Source organism: Mus musculus, chromosome 6, assembly GCF_000001635.26.
Source record: "Mus musculus strain C57BL/6J chromosome 6, GRCm38.p6 C57BL/6J".
Lineage (NCBI taxonomy): Eukaryota > Metazoa > Chordata > Mammalia > Rodentia > Muridae > Mus > Mus musculus.
In genome coordinates, this window is record NC_000072.6 from 42102634 (window position 1) to 42116787 (window position 14154).

At 39.5% G+C, this 14154-nt stretch overlaps 1 long non-coding RNA gene across 1 annotated transcript; it reads right to left on the reverse strand.

Annotated features, from left to right (window-relative positions):
• Positions 1-3156: 3156 nt before the first annotated feature.
• On the reverse strand, positions 3157-11888 carry Gm34701. The gene is made up of 2 exons (XR_377575.4): positions 11677-11888; positions 3157-3911 (listed from the first exon to the last, which is right to left on the reverse strand). It is a non-coding gene; the product is annotated as a predicted gene, 34701 (long non-coding RNA).
• Between the last annotated feature and the right edge of the window lie 2266 nt (positions 11889-14154).

Here is a 14154-nt window from a genome sequence, read left to right on the forward strand (position 1 = left end):
TCTTTCCTAGGGTTTCTATCTCCAGCATTGCCTCACTTTGGGTTTTCTTTATTGTGTCTACTTCCCTTTTTAGGTCTTGGATGGTTTTATTCAATTCCATCACCTGTTTGGTTGTGTTTTCCTGCAATTCTTTAAGGGATTTTTGTGTTTCCTCTTTAATGTCTTCTACCTGTTTGGTTGTGCTTTCCCTCAATTCTTTCAGGGATTTTTGTGCTTCCTTTTTAATGTCTTCTACCTGTTTTTAGCAGTGTTTTCCTGTATTTCTTTAAGTGAGTTATTTAAGTCCTTCTTGATGTCCTCTACCATCATTATGAGATATGCTTTTAAATCCAGGTCTAGCTTTTCGGTTGTGTTGGGGTGCCCTGGAATGGGCGAAGTGGGAGTGCTGGGTTCTGGTGATGGTTAGTGGTCCTGGTTTCTGTTAGTAAGATTCTTACGTTTACCTTTCGCCATCTGGTAGTCTCTGGTGTTAGTTGTTATAGTTGTCTCTGTTTAGAGATTGTTCCTCTGGTGATTTTGTTAGCCTCTATCAGCAGATCTGGGAGACTAGATCTATCCTCTGAGTTTCAGTGATCAGAGCAGTCTCTGCAGGCATGCTCTCCCCTTTCAGGGAAGGTGCACAGTTATCTGGCGTTTGGACCTCCTCCTGGCCGAAGATGAAGGCCCAAAACAGGATCTTTCCCAGAAGCTGTGTTGCTTTGGCCTGTCACAGAAGCTGTTAGTTTCAGTAGTCCACACTCTCACCTGTGTAGACTACTTTCTGTGGAGTCCTGGAACCAAGATGGCTCCCGTGGAACCTGAGGCAGAAGCCTCCCAGGCCGGGCGGACACCTGTCCTCTGGCCAGGAAGGTGGCTGGTTCTCTGGAGCCTAAAATGGTGCTGCCTCAGAAGCTCTGTGGCTCTCGCCTGTCCCAGAAGCTGCCAGCCTCCATAGTCCACACTCTCACCTGTGCAGACTGCCCTCCGCGGAGTCCCAGAACCAAGGTGGCTTCCGCAGAACCTGAGGCAGAAGCCTCCCAGGCCGGGCGGACACCTGTCCTCTGGCCAGGAAGGTGGCTGGTTGTCTGGAGCCTAAAATGGTGCTGCCTCAGAAGCTCTGTGGCTCTCGCCTGTCCCAGAAGCTGCCAGCCTCCATAGTCTACACTCTCACCTGTGCAGACTGCCCTCCGCAGAGTCCCAGAACCAAGGTGGCTTCCGCAGAACCTGAGGCAGAAGCCTCCCGGGCCGGGCAGACACCTGTCCTCTGGCCAGGAAGGTGGCTGGTTTTCTGGAGCCGAAAATGGCTCCACCTCAGAAGCTCTGTGGCTCTCGCCTGTCCCAGAAACTGCTAGCCTCTGTAGTCCACACTCTCACCTGTGCAGACTGCCCTCCACGGAGTCCTGGAACGTCCTGTATTTCTTTAAGAGATTTATGTGTCTCTTCTTTAACAGCTTCTACTTGTTTTCCTCTGTTCTCCTGTATTTCTTTAAAGGAGTTATTTATGTCCTTCTTAAAGTTGCCTATCATTTATATCAGATGCGATCTTAAATCTGAACCCTGCTTTTCAGGTGTGTTGGTGTATCTACGCCTTGTTGCGTTGGAAGAACTGGGTTCTGATGTTGCCAAGTAGCACTGATTTATTTTGCTTTTGATCTTGCATTTGCCTCTTGGCATCTGGTTATCTCTAATGCTAACTGGCCTTGCTGTCTCTGACTGGAGCCTGTACCTCCTCTGAGCCGTGATCCTGTGATTCTGAGATCCTGGTTATTTCAGGACACCTATGAGTCCAGCTATCTCTGTGATTCTTTGCTCCTGAAATGCTGGGTTCATCAAAGCTCCTGGGAGTCAAACTGCCTCTGGGTATAGGCAAAGTGGGTGGAGAGACAGAATCAAGTGTCCACTTATAGGCACAGGTGCAAACCAGAAGAAACATGTGCCTTTTACTGGGCAGTGGTTCCTGCATCCCCCTGGGTCCTGAGGGATCCCAGTTACTCTAGGTATTGATGCAGAGGTTGGGGACTCACCTATGATCCTGGGTGTGTCAGAGCTCCTGGGAGTCAAGCTACTTTTGAGTGTATGTGGAGCGAATGGAGATCCAAAGCCCAGGGTCCAATCAGGGCAGATTTCCAATCCAGAAGGAACGTGTGCCTCTGGTTGGACATTGGTCCCTGCATTCCCTGCATCCCCCCCCCCGGGGGGGGGGGGGGTTCCCAGTTATGCCGAGTATTGGGGCAGATATTGGGGACTCATCTTTGATTCTGTTTGTGTCAAAGCTCCTGGAAATCAAGCTGCCTCTAGGTGTGGCCACTTATGTATATATTTTATAGAGCTTCTTTTGTATTAAGGTTCATTTATTCCTAAACTGGCCTTTAATTTTAGCTGTCTTTCCCTATATTCCCTCATCCTGCACTGAATATTTACAGCCTGAACTATTACTAGTCTTTGATGAAGAAGAGTTACTGAGGTTGAAGGCATTTCCACACATGTATGGAACATACTTTATGTTTTATCCCTAAATCATTCTATCTTACCCTCTGTTGAGAGCAGTCCTGATGAACTCTGGCTTTCTCTGAGGTCCTGGTATATGGGGAAGGAAAGTATCTCCTTTTTAAAACCAGGAATATAATGTGGACCAATAATAATGTGGGCCAAGGAGTTCTGGAGATTTCTCTTGAGGCATTGAATTGTATACACACACACACACACACACAAACACACTCACAATTTGTGAGGGATATTGTCATCAGTCATAGGGCTGCTGTTTGTTCAGTCTGTGATGTTCTTAGGAAAGCCTTTGTTACTCTTCCACAGTTTTGTTTGATTAGCTTTATGCCAACTTCCTTTCATTACATTACGGTTTCTTCTGCGTTCATCCCATTTCCCCTAAAAAGAATATATAAGATGTTGTAATTCTTGATAAGGTTCTTTGGAATAAAATATAGCTTTTATAGGACCATCCAATACCATATTTTCTCAACTTTTCTATCTTCTATCTTCTTTCTTTTCTGACCCCTGGTACTTTCTCCCATGACTCTGCTACCGAAGAATAGTTAGCAAGTTGAATAAATCCTCCTCCACATTTTCTTTAAGTTCATACAATAGAATTTTTTTTAATTATAAGAAATCATATAAATAAAGAGCTAAATCTTGAAAGAATACTCAAAATTGATGGACATCTTAAGAAAAAAACAGAAAAGTAATACTTTATTGTTTAGACACATTCATTTTCACATCATCATTTACCCATGGACTTGACAAAAGTATATGACTGGTTTTAAGAGATCCAGGAAATCAAGATGCAATTGCAATCATCAAAACTTTTTAGGAGGGAGAGGAGCTCTAGACAGGGCTTCTGTGCAACCCTGGCTGTCCTGGAACTCTCTGCAGATAAGGCTGGTCTCAAACTTATGGATCCCCTGCCTCTGCCTGCTGAGTGCTAGAACCAAAGGCACGTGACACTACTGTCACATGGGAGAGGTCATCAAATGATAAGCTTCAGAGATTATCTCCACTAAAATGGTCTAAGGCACTCAAACTCCACAAGTTTTTGAGGTGCTCCATATTTAAGTAATGTAGGCACTGCAGGTAGTTTTATTTTTTTTCTGAAGTCATGATTTATTTCTTTCCAAAATATCTGACACTTGCTTGGCAGTAGATGAACACACAGTCATCAGTAACATAAGTTAGCACCTCTCAAATGACTAACTCTGCTTCCAAGCACTCTGGAAACCAGCTTTTCCCTTTGCCATCCTTAAAATCATTGAATTAGGAGAGAGTGCTTTTTTCCTGGTTCTCCTTTACTGCCATGTTGAAATCCTTGAAGCCAGACACTCCCATCTCCTTGAAGGTGGCCATAAGAAGAGTCCAGAGAGACGTACAGGAGGTACACTAGGATACTTCCAGCTCAAGGCAGGGCCAAAGTACGGCGTCCACTAAAAAATATTTTAAGTAAGAAATGTATGTAAGGAATGAGGAAGTGCCAGGGGCTAGCCTCATAAGTGAAAGAGTTACAGAGAGGATATAATCAGCAAGTGAATGTAGGGATGAGTCAGAGACCAAGACTCGGATGTTCTGTAACTTTCAACTGACTTGCAATCAGAAATTTTTATTTATTCACACAAATTCAAAAACATAATTTCAAGAGATGCAGATCATGCCATTTTGTCCTACACATACATTTCTAGTATGCCCACAGTTCCATAAGCTGAAAGATTTTATTATCATCAAAGTCATATCCTTATTCCTAAAATTCTATAAATCATCCTAGCTTAAGCGAGCAAGCAAGCATGTTACAGCCTGTTCTCAGGCTGGTAGCACTATGTGCTTTCAAGATATTTACGTAGAGAATAGACAGAATCCAAGTCAGCAATCAACCTGTTCTATGCCACAGACCACCCCAGTTGGATATGGGGGTCCCTGGGACGAGGGTCTTCGGAGGCTAGGTGGGTAAGGATTTGGTGGTGACAGACAAACAAACAAACACAGAGGCAGTTTGAATCTGAGTGTATTTTGTAGCTCTCAATCAAGGGTTTTTATACATAAACAAACAGTTATTACAACTCTGAAAAGATGTGTTCAATGAAGCAGTCACGGATAGGATCATCATAGTCATTTGGCACAATAAAGCACAAAACCATCCTAGGCTAGCTAGCGGCATAATTCCAAGAGCAGGTTAATAAATTTTTATGGTCAGTTAATATTTAACAACTAGTACCTGTTCTTTTTTGTGGATCTTCAAAACATAAATTTAAACTATTTTGATTCTTTTTATTTAAAGCTTTCTAAGACAATACACCAAAGGCCACTTCTGATGGCACACATGTAGCCATATGAAATTTTATTATTGGTAAAGCTTTTATCTATCAGTATTATCTTGTAAATGATTTAAAAAATGAAGTGCTGGTTCCCCAGGAGATAAGATCATGGCTAGTGCCCCCATCTCAAGGGATGGTCTTGTACCAATTATTCTCACTCAAGATCTTAGCATAAGCCATCAGGAACATCTTGTAAGGAAGAAAAAGAATAAAAGAAGATAAAACAGATAAATTAACATGAGAACTAAGGCTCAATATTTTTTCTCCTGCCAAGAGTTCCACAACCAGTTTCAGTAGGCCTTCTTCCCTGGAAGTTTTCACCTCAGTCTGTGGAATTTATCACACAGATTCTGCTGGTTTTGGTGTGACAATAATATATCATCTCCCTTTTTTATTTTTTAATTGAAGTTCATAAATGTCTCTTTTGGCTGTAGAGATAGAGCAAAAGACTAGTCACTAGCAGAAGATGGATGGAAAAATAAGAAGAAAGAGAAATATTCCTGTGCCACAGCAACAACAACAATCCAATGTAGTCAGGTAACAGAGTTTAATGACCATAAACCAGAGCTAATAGATGGAGCCAATGACAAAGACAATGGACATGGAAGACCAGTATGTCCTCTGATATATCACATAAAAATTTTTCTTGTCAGGTTCCTTCCGGTCAGCACTGCTCTACATTGAGTCCAATCTCAGCAGACAGTACCAGGGTCCCCAAGAAGAGGAGTCTCCACTCCCAGGTGCCCTAACACTCACAGGATCTTAGGATCCCAGGATCCCAGGAGCTTAGTCACACCAAAATCTCAGGGTCTCAGAGACAGGTTAACTCCCAGGAACCCTGAAACACACAGAATCTCAGGATCACAGAGAAAGCTGAACTCTGAGGAGTTCTGACTCAACTGGGATTACAGGTAGGGCAGGCTTCTATCATATATAGTGAGGGCAGGGAGCACTTGAGATAATCAGATGGCAGGAGGCAAACATAAGAACAGAAGCAACAGAAACCAAAGTTACTTGGCATCATCAGAACCCAACTCTCCCACCATAGAAAGACCTAGATATACCACAACACCAGAAAAGCAAGATATGGATCTACAGTCATTTCTCATGATGATGATAGAGGACTTTGAGAAGGACATAAATAACTCCCTTAAAGGAGTACAGGAGAGCACAGGTAAACAAGCAGAAGCCCTTAAAGAGGAAACACAAAAATCCCTTTAAAAATTACAGTAAAACACAACCAAACAGGTGAAGGAATTGAACAAAACCATCTAGGATCTAAAAATAGAAGTAGAAACAATAAAGAAATCACAAAGGGAGACAACTCTGGAGATAATAAAAAAAACCAGGAAAGAGATCAGGGGATATAGCTGTAAGCATCACTAAGAGAAAACAAGCGATAGAGGAGAGAATCTCAGGTGCAGAAGATACCATAGAAAACATTGACACAACAATCAAAGAAAATGCAAAATGCAAAAATATCCTGATCAAAAACATCCAGGAAATCCCTCCCTTCCCCCCACTCACCAAACCACCCACTCCCACTTCCTGGGCCTAGCATTTGCCTACACTGGGACATAGAGCCTTCACAGGACCAAGGGCCTCTCCTCCCATTGATGATTGACTTGACCATCCCCTGCTACATATGCAGCTGGAGACATGAGTACCACCATATGTACCCTTAAATTGGTGATTTAGTCCCTGGGAGCTCCGGGGGATGGGAACTGGTTAGTTCATATTACTGTTCCTCCTATGGGGCTACAAACCCCTTCAGCTCCTTGGGTCCTTTCCCTAGCTTCTTCATTGAGGACCCTGTGCCTAGTCCCAATGGTAGGCTTCAAGGGTCTACTTCTATATTTGTCAGGCATTTGTGGAGCTTCTCAGAAGACAGCTTTAACAGGCTTCTGTCGGTAAGCACTTGTTTGCATCCATGAAAGTGTCTGGGTTTAGAAATTGTGTATGGGATGGATCCCCAGCTTGGGGCATTGCCTACGTGACTTCTAGCCATGCTTCTCTTGTGGGGGCTATGGGGGTAGTAACTTAGGCAGGAGCCAGAGTTTCAGGAGCATGAGGAAACACCTACCATGTCATGTAGGTGAATTATCACCATTCCAGGGTTCAGATCTCTGCTCAACTGGAGACTAGCCTGTCTGTGCATAGCCCAATGCCCCACAGAAACCCTCTGAAAGATAAGGAGACAAAAAAAAAAAAACAAAAACAAAAACAAAAACATAGTGAGAGCACTCCTCCACCTTAAAATTTTTAAAAAAGGCAAAATAGAGAGACAGAGGAAGGTAAAAGTAAGATGAATCCTCTGGCCTCTGAGTTTAACATCTTAAGTTTACCTAGAGCAACACTAGTAAGAATAGAATTAGATCTTACAATAGACAAAGATGATAAACTCTCTCTTTATGAGGGAGTGAAATTAATAGATAAAGGATTTAAAGGGCCACTATCATCTGGCACCTTTGATCTTATAATAGGAAGAAGTTCAAATTAAAACAGCTTACACCCCTACTGCATGTTTATGGCAAGGTGTACTAGAATGGATTTATCTCCCTCATACTCAAGTAAAAATGGTATCTTCTAATCCTTTCATGTGTAATCAATTAATTATTAAAATAATAATATTATTATCTATTTGGCAAAGATATGCATGAAATTGTTATTCCCTATAATAAGGAGCAATTGGAGTATTTACTTAAATCTTCAGATGATTGGAGAATTGCATTAGCCCATTATAAGGAACAAATCAAATGTCATGTACCTCAACACCCTATATTAAAATTAGAAGAAACAAATAATCTTTCTTTCTAAAATAGCATCAGAACCCATTTCTGATGCCCTCTTGGTATTTAAAAATGGGTTAATTACCTCGGGAAGAGTATATGCACGTGTTTTTTGTTTGTTTGTTTGTTTGTTTGTTTTTTGATTTTTTTTTTACAGAACACATAAACCCCAATCAGGATCCCAGTCAGACTTATTTGACCCTTCCACCAAAAACCTCTATCGAAAACCCAGAAAAGAAAGAAGCAAGCAAAAGACAGTGAAAGAAGTAATATGGAAAATGAAGAAGCTGGCTCTCTCTCTCCTTCACGTTATATTTCTAATGTTTTTTTTTTCAGGGTTATTTAGACTTTTTGCTGCAACTAACATGGTTCTTTAAATTAAAAAAAAAAAAAAAAACCTAAGGAATCTAAGAGCACTCCTTTGGCAATTAGATCTTGCCTAAACTATCCTTATGGGATACTCACTGGACAGTCCTCAGATTTAAAAAATTATTAAGGTAAAATGATTTTATCAGGTCAGCTGTTCCAAATGTATGCTAACTAACTGTGTTGATACTATTTCAATTAAGAATTATTTAGTTATTTTGATATTATAAAGACCTTCTTATGTTATGCTTCCTACAGATGTAAAAGAGGATGCTTGGTTTGATGATGTAGCCTTACAAATTCTTAAGAGAGTTAATGAGCTGATTAAACCAAAGTGTTTTTGTTGTGACTTTAATTTTAGGCATTGGGGATTTAATAGCCACTCTTACTTCACTTACAGTCTCAACAGTAGCCTTAGTCTCAGATATGAAGATGGCACATTTTGTTGATGACTTAACTAAAAATGTCTCTTTAACACTTGCAAGGCAATGAATTATAGATTAAAAAAATTAGAAGTATAGCGTGATGCTTTAGAGGATGCAGTTTTGGCCTTAAGACAAGAAGTGGAAAATATTAAAGTTCAGCTTTCTACCAAGTGTCATGCCAGCTTTTGATATCTATGTGTAATGCCATTACCTTACAATGAAAGTCATAATTGGAATTTTACTAAAAATCATTTGTTGGGGATTTGGAAAGACAACGATATCACTCCTGACATGGCTCAATTACAAGCCCAAATCTCTGCTATGAGCAAAGCACATGTTGAATCTACTGATATAGAAGATTTTCCCCAGTGTATTAGCTTTTAGGTTTACTGTCATTGAACCCTGTTAGTTGGCTACATTTGATCATTATCGTTGCCATGGTTACAGGCATAATAATTTTTCTTCTCCTTATTTTTCCAGTCACCTTCCGACAAGTCTTTTCCTTCATTTCTACAACCAAAAGGTGTACTTACAAGCTTCAATTAAAAAAAAAAAGGAAGACATGCCACACCACCTCCAGTAGGATCTGTGTGACAAGTTCTACAAACTGAGGCAATTGACCTCAAAAGAGAGAGGCCTCCTGGATCCAGTTGTGGAACTCTTCAAGGGAGAAAAAATATTGGGCCATAGATCTCATGACAATCTATCTGTTTTGTTTTCTCTTATTCCTTTTGTTATTTACATGTTCCTGGTAGCCTAGGCCAAGATATTAAGTGAAACTAATGGATAAGAAACCATCCCTAGAAATGGGGCCGTTAACATGACCTTATCCCCAAGGAAACCAACGCTTTACTTTCTAAATCATTTACAAAACTATTATGATAGATAAAACTTTTCCAATAAATTTCATATTTTATTTTCATATTCTGATGACACGTGTGTCATAAATAAATTCCAATAAAATTTCATATTTAATTTTCATATTCTGATGACACGTGTGTCATCAGAAGTGAGTTTTGGTATATGGTAAAGAAAGCCTTAATTAGAAAGAATAATAATAGTTTTAATTTATATACTGAAGATTTATTTTTTTTAAAAAAATCAGGCAGTAGATGTTACATAATAATTAACCATGGGACTGGAAAGTTAGTTCAGCAGTTAAAAGCACTGACCATTAAAGATTTATTAACCTGCTCCTGGAAATATGCCACCAGCCTTGGATGACAGCCCCCCACTGAATACATCCTTTTAGAATTGTTATATTTTGATGATTTATAATGATGTTACCTGTTCTGTTTGTGATTCGTTGAATACATAGTTTCAGAGTTGTAATGCTTGGATGATTTTTGTGCTTTACTGTGCCAAATGATTTTTGTTGGTAACTGTGATTGTTTCATTGGATATACTTTCTAAGAGATGTAATGTTTGTTTGTTTGTTTTTAATGTATAAAATCCCCTGCTTGAGAGCTGCAAAATCCACTCAGATTCAAACTGCCTCTGTGTTTGTTTCTGTTTGTCACCACCAAATCCCTACCCACCTAGCTCAAGGACCCCTCATTCCAGAGACCCCCATACCCAATTGGGGTGGTCCATGGCAACTTTGTTCTTCCTTCTTGAGTTTCACGTGGTTTGTGAATTGTATCTTGGGTATTCTGAGCTTCTGTGCTAATATCCACTAACAAGTGAATGCATATCATGTGTGTTCTTTTTTGAACGGTTTACCTCACTCAGGATGACATCCTCTAGATCCATCCATGTGCCTAAGAATTTCATAAATTCATTGTTTTTAATAGCTGAGTTGCACTCTATTGTGTAAATGTACCACATTTTCTGTATCCATTCCTCTGTTGAGGGGCATCTGGGTTCTTTCCAGCTTCTGGCTATTATAAATAAGGCTGCTATGAACATACTGGAGAAGGTGTTCTTATTACCAGTTTGGAACATCTTATGGATATATGCCCAGGAGAGGTATTGCGAGATCCTCTGGTAGTATTATGTTCAATTTTCTGAGGAACCTCCAGACTGATTTCCAGAGTGGTTGTACAAGCTAGTAATCCCACCAACAATGGAGGAGTGTGCCTCTTTCTCCACATCCTCGCCAGCATCTGCTGTCTCCTGAGTTTTTAATATTAGCCATTATGACTGGTATGAGATGGAATCTCAGGGTTGTTTTGATTTGTATTTCCTTGATGACTAAGGATGTTGAACATATCTTTAGGTGCTTCTCAGCCATTTCGTATTCCTCAATTGAGAATTTTTTGTTTAGATCTCTACCTCATTTTCTAATAGGGTGATTTGGTTCTTATAATTTGAACTTCTCCCTATTATAAAAACAAAGGTGCCAGATGATAATGGCCCTTTAAATCCTGGATCTACTAACTTCAGTCACTTATATAGAGAAAGTATATAATCTTTATCTACTGCACAATCTAATCCTGTACTTCCTGTTGTTGCTCTGGGTAAACTTTAGATGTTAACCTCTGGAGCCAGAGGATTCAGATTCCCTTTTTTTGCTCTTTTTTATTTTGGGGCAGACAGTGTGCCCTTCACCCCATTTTTTGTCTCCTCGTCTTTCAGAGGGGTTCCATCCTTATGAAATTTCAATTTACATTCATTCCTTCAATGCTTTCCCTTCCTACAACTGAGGACATACCCCAGAGACTGGTTTTTCTCATTTTTATTTTTTAAAGTCTGCTCTTCTTTCTTACAGTTATAGCTCATACATCCTTGTTGGCTGCAAGAAAAGTACATAACCTTTTGGTTTCCTCCTCCTTTTAAGTTCTGAACATAGGGGTGAAAATGTTGCCTTTGCATTGCTGCAGTATAGGCCATGCCCTGGACCACTGCTGGTGAAGCATCTATGCAAGCACTGATGTAATCTTGCATGGTTCCTGTTTTTCTGATTGGTCTAATTAGTTCTTGGAAGAAAGTATTGTCATTTTCACATACAAATTGTTTTAATAATATGTCCGAGCCCTCAGAGGGAGGAAGCATCCTGCCTAGGGCCTCCTCCAATCTAACAATAAAGTCTTCTAAAGACAGGCTTTCTTCCTCTGGGAACCATAGATTGACAGTCAATACAAAGTCATAAAATGCTGCTAAACTCTTCTTTGAGGCTTTTGCACCTCTACTTTCTAACATATGACTCAACAAGCCTCTGTTCATGGACTGTGAATCCCCCAGGATTTTTATCTTCTCGCTGTCTTAACTTGAAGTCTCTCTATTGAGGAGTCTGCAGCACTTTGACAAGGCCATATTCTTTCCTGAAAAAATATTACATAAAAAAGGAGAGAGAAAGCTTACCTGATTTGAGCCCCGCGTTTGGGTGCCGACTGCCATGGACCACCTCAGTCGGGTATGCGGGTCTCTGTGACAAGGATCCTAAAAGGCTGGTGAGTAAGAATTCAGTGGTGACAAACAGAAACAAACACAGAGGCAGTTTGAATCTGAGTGTATTTTGTAGCTCTCAATCAAGGGTTTTTATACATAAACAAACAATTATTACAATTCTGAGAAGATGTATTAAATGAAGCAGTCACGGATAGGATCATCATAGTCATTTGGCACAATAAAACCCAAAACCATCCAAGGCTAGCTAGTGGCATAATTCCAAGAGCATAGTAATAAAATTTTATGGATAGTTATTATTTAACATCTAGTACCTGTTCTTTTTTATGAATCTTTGAAACATAAATTTAAACTTTTTAAATTCTTTTTATTTAAAGCTTTCTAAAACAATATACCAAAGGCCACTTCTGATGACATACATGTAGCCATATGAAATTTTATTGTTGGCAAAGCTTTTATCTATCAATAATATCTTGTAAATGATTTATAAAGTGAAGTACTGGTTTCCCAGGAGATAAGTTCATAGCTAGTGCCCCCATCTCAAGGGATGGTCTTGTACCCATTATTCTCACTCAAGATCTTAGCGTAAGCCATCAGGAACATCTTGTAAGGAAGAAAAAGAATAAAAGAAGGTAAAACAGATAAATTGCTAAGAGAACTAAGGCTCAATATTTTTTCTCCTGCCAAGAGTTCCACAACCATTTCCAGTAGGCCTCCTTCTTTGGAAGTTTTCACCTCAGTGTGTGGAATTTTCACACAGACTCTGATAGGGTTGGTGTGACAGTAATATATTGTTTCCTTTTAATAGTCAATCATATTATTTATAGATTTGCCTAAACTTCAATTTTAGGACTCATTTATAGCTTTTATTTATAATCTTATAAGAATTTGTTTAATAGAGGGATTGTTTTGTTTTATACTAATTAACATCACAACAACCTGGCGTAAACCAATCTTTTTAATAATGACAAATACTAATTTATTCTTCTTGCATTCTTTTATACCACCTATACATATAATATATACTATCATATTATCTTACTATCTCTAGCATTTATTGCTGAGTTCTTACTAGGGGCTTAGTATGTATGGTCTTTTATCTTATTGGTTATAATTCTAAGAAACTCTACACATACTGTAAAAGAAGTTCTAATCTGATGTCACTTCTCCTGTCCTGCTGAACCTTGTCAAACTACTCTGAGTTCAAACTATTCTAATTACTTTCTTTCAAGAATTTGCTTAGGGGCAGATAACAATCTTCAAGGCAGAGGGGAGATTCCCAAGTAGGGTCTACTAAAGTTACTTCCTTGAGAGCAGGAGTTAGTACATTCAGGACTTTCTCAGGGGAATGCAGATGCAATTTTGTCACAGAAGTCACGAGTGAATCATTACACTAATACCCCTAAAACACAGAGACTCAAACTGATAGGGCACCAGGTCAGAGATCACAGAATGTGGCTCTGCTTTCCTGGTACCATGTCAAAAAGCTGGGCTGGTTTCATGACTTACACCTTCCCTTGGGAAACAGCTGTGTCAAGGAAGAAAGATAGTTCATTAATTAGTTTTAGATAGATAGATAGATAGATAGATAGATAGATAGATAGATAGATAGATAGATAGATAGATAGAGATGCATGGCATCTCATATTTGAGAGTACCCCTCCAGATTCATGCACATCAATGATAAAGTAAAAAGCAAATGAAAGAGATGCAATCTCAAACCATAGGTGATCCCTAGATCTGTAACATCGGCAGTCTATCTCATTAAAATCATGGAATGAGAAACATTCTGAATTAGCTACCATGAAATGTCTATTCTTATATAACATCTTGCAATCTAAAACAGGTACCAACCTTTTGCCTAGGAATTTCATAATTTCACTCTTTATAATAGCTGAGTAGTACTCCATTGTGTAAATGTACCACATTTTCTGTATCCATTCCTCTGTTGAGGGACATCTGGATTCTTTACAGCTTCTGGCTATTATAAATAAGGCTGCTATGAACATAGTGCAGCATGTGTCCTTCTTACCTGTTGGAACATGTTCTCTTTGTTTCTAGTTGGTTGATTTCAGCCCTGAGTTTGACTATTTCCTGCCTTCTACTACTCTTGAGTGTGGTTGCTTCTTTTTGTTCTAGAGCTCTCGGGTGTACTGTTCAGTTGTTAGTGTAAGGTCTCTCCAGTTTCTTTACCAGGACATTTAATGCTATGAATTTTCCTCTTAGCACTGCTTTCATTGTGTCCCATGAGTTTGGGTATGATGAGTCAACATTTTCTTTTAATTCCAGGAAGTCTTTAATTTCTTTCTTTATTTCTTCCCTGACCAAGTTATCATTGAGTAGAGTTGTCCAGCTTTCACCTGTATGTGGGCTTTCTGTTGTTTTTGCTGTTGTTGAAGACCAGTGTTAGGGAATGGTGATCTGATAGAATTC